Raw genomic sequence first — 3,434 nt, forward strand, 5'->3', positions numbered from 1 at the left:
ATGTCTCTAACTGTTTCGCCCAAATAATTCCCTAAAATGTCTAAAACGGTTTCGCCCAAATAACCCCTAAACGTAATTTATGCGTTTTCCTTTTGTTTTTGGCATCCCTGTGCTGTCACATTTGAAATTACTAGGAAACTCTTTCCTGCGTTAATCTCTTTATCTCTAAGATCAAAACATTCGCCCGAAAACAATTCCCCTTTCGTGACAAATCAATCAACCTTGACACCACCTGTCAGACATTAATAAACTTCACCCGGAAACAATATGATCAACCTTGACATCACCTGTCAGACATTAATAAACTTTGCCCGGAAACAATTTGATTAACCTTGACATCGTCTGTCAGACATTAATAAACTTCCCCAGAAACAATTCTCCTGGACAAACTCCAATTTCTCAGAAACGTGTTCTCTCTGGGGACTCTAGGCCCATATTTGGTGTGGGATCGGGACTGACGGCACAGATGTTCTCCCTAGGGACTCTATTCCCAAATATGGACACCCCGTGGGACTGGCACCCCCTTTTCTACTGTTATGTTTGTAAGGGTAGACCAGCGTGGCGCATGTGTGGTCATTTATCTTACGGGAGGAGGTGTTGGGGTTCCACCCATGTTTCTTTTCTTTTTAGATAAATGACCCATTTTCTTTTCTGTAATTATATTTGCCTATAAGTTAATTTTTAATCCGAAAAAGTAGAATGGATTTTGAATGGGGATTTAGAGTATTGGCCAGGACTAAGCGAAGGTCCACCCCTATGCAAAGTTTGTGTACAGAATGAATATTATTTTGGAGTCTACTTTGAGACCCTGTATAGGGAGTCTGTAATGAGAGTTTATAGGCTAGATGTGGTTGTTGTGACCTGTTGGAAGAATACAAGTAAACTATTTTCTACAGCCATGTGAGATTATTTTTCCAGGAACCCAGACAGGGTAGGAACAGAGTTACGAGATACCGTCATTTTTATATTGACAGGGGGGTTTGTTACCTCCAAGGAAATAGTTAGAAATATTAGCGGTAACCCAGGGCGGGTACCCTTGGCCTTAGAATTTGGCCGTTTAACCACTCGATCCCGTTATCATACCCTGGGGCAGGGTATACTGTAAATTGGATATTATCAAACCCGATATTTACAGAATCGGTGTGGTAGGCGCACGCATCTCATTACAATATTTGGTGCCGTCGGGGGACTTTGTCCTCCAGTAAGTGATGTAGCACCATTTACCAAAAATAAGCTAAAATAAAATCAAATAATCTACGAAGCGTGAAACTACCACAACTCAGCATCGATAAATAAATGAAACCCAGAATGAACAGAAATTACAATAAATCACCGAGTCAAACTCAAAACGAGCAGAAATTAACATGAGTAGGGCTCAAACCCCCTTTGCCTTCCCAAGGCCAGAATGTAATTCGCACTTACTGAAAAAAACATAAATAAATGTGAATTGTCAGTTTAATATACATATACTGATACTTAGTAATCAAAATGTTAGTATTATTTGACTTGTTAAATCTATGAAATTAAAAACATTTAAATTGTAAAAACACATATATAAAAAAATAAAACATATAAAACACACATATGAAACACATATAAAAAATAAACAAATAAAACACATATAAAGCAAAAACACAAATAAACATTTATATGGAATTAAAAACATGTATACTGGTTTCGTATTAAATCAGGAGTTAAGCAGGGTTGTGTTCTATCCCCCTTTATATGGATCCCTTTGATAGATTTTGTGTTAAGAAGGACGCGAAAGGCAATGGGAGACCACGGAATGAAATGAGGAGGAAAAAATCTCCTGGAGTTAGATTATGCCTATGATTTAAGCACCCTAGATGAAAGTGATAGCGATGAATAAAATTTTAGAGGTTTTGTGAGTTCAGGGTGCAAGAATAGGTTTGAAAAAAAATTTTGAGGACTAAGTCACTGAGGCTAGGAATAAGTGACGGTGAAAAGGTGATATTGGGTAACAAGAACATCGATCAAGTGAACAGCTTCACTTAACTGGGTAGTATTATCAGTAAAGACGTTGGGAGTAGTGAAGGTGTGAAAAACAGAATAGCCAAATCTGAGGATCACAGTTTAAAAAAGGTTTGTAAGAATAGGGAGATAATTCTATAAACAAAGGATAGAATATTGGAAGCTACAGTAATTTCAGTGGTAAAATATGGTTCTGAAGCCTGGGTGCTCCGAAAACGGAGGAAGATTTGCTAGAAAAGTTTAGTACAACCTAGAAATTGCCAAAGATTGTCTTTGTCGGCCAACCTTCTATGGCCAAACGAAAAGCAGATCGTCCCCAGTTTGGATGAGAGGATGTTGTAAGGAAAGTGTTAAGAGAAATGGGAACTTCCTGGGAGGGTGTAAAGAAGGAGGCTTTCAATAAATTGAGATGGAGGGGGAGTTTGCGTAGATGTGCTGGTCTCAGGTGGATTCTTGCTGCAGTGAATTATTAGTAAATAGTAGTAACAGTAGCCTATTCATCCAGGGTTACCATTTCTTGAGATCTTTACCGAGGTCCAGAAACCTCCATTTTTATCCTTGGGATCTCGATATATTCCAGAAATAAAACTTGAATATAATAGGAATAGCACCCCAATTTCAGCCACATCAGTGTCAGAAAATCAAAGTCAAATTATCAATCTATGTCATTGATCATTCCCTCCCCCTCCATCTTGTATTTTACAGTGAGAGATTATTGAGCAAGCCTTAGACATAGCTACGGCTAAGTAAATCTTCAAACTGAATGTTAAAATCCGGCCGTAAATTAGAATTGGATTTTTAGTTTTGAGGGGATAAAGCTTCAAAGACCTTGAAAATAAGTTTGGAATTAGTTGACAATAGAACTAAGTCAATTAAAAAACAAAAATACATTAAAGAAAAAAAAATTCTAGAAAAATATTTTTCAAGAATCAAAATTAAAACCTAAGGCAATCCGAGTTAAATTCATAAAATAAGTCATGAAAAAAGAAGTTAGCAAAAAAAGTTAGCATGAGTTAATGAGGAACCAAAAGAAATAAAAAGGAAATTATAATGAATAATCGAGTAAAATTTAAAAAAAAACATAAAATGATACGAATAAATAAGACAACCCACCTCTTTACTGCATTAAAAGCTTGATTCTTTATTTTAATTTATATTAATTTCAAGTTTAGTTTATACATTAATATTTATTTCTGTTTGTTTTCTTTTTACTCATTTTAGGTTTTCTTAATTTCTCTACTTTCCTTTGAATAATTCTCATGGAAAACACTTTTTATTGATTACTCATTTTTAACATTTATAATTGGTTACTGTCTCAATAATAGAATTTAAAATCAGGACCTTTGGAACTTGGTGAAATCACAACAGGAAAATAGATTAACTGTCTTCAGCTACGCCAGCACTGTAATATAATATTTGATTCCCAGAAAATTAATCTCGGA

The sequence above is a fragment of the Artemia sp. Qi Xiang Cuo genome, chromosome 11 (assembly GCF_049724085.1).
Source record: "Artemia sp. Qi Xiang Cuo chromosome 11, ASM4972408v1, whole genome shotgun sequence".
Classification (NCBI taxonomy): Eukaryota; Metazoa; Arthropoda; class Branchiopoda; order Anostraca; family Artemiidae; genus Artemia; species Artemia sp. Qi Xiang Cuo.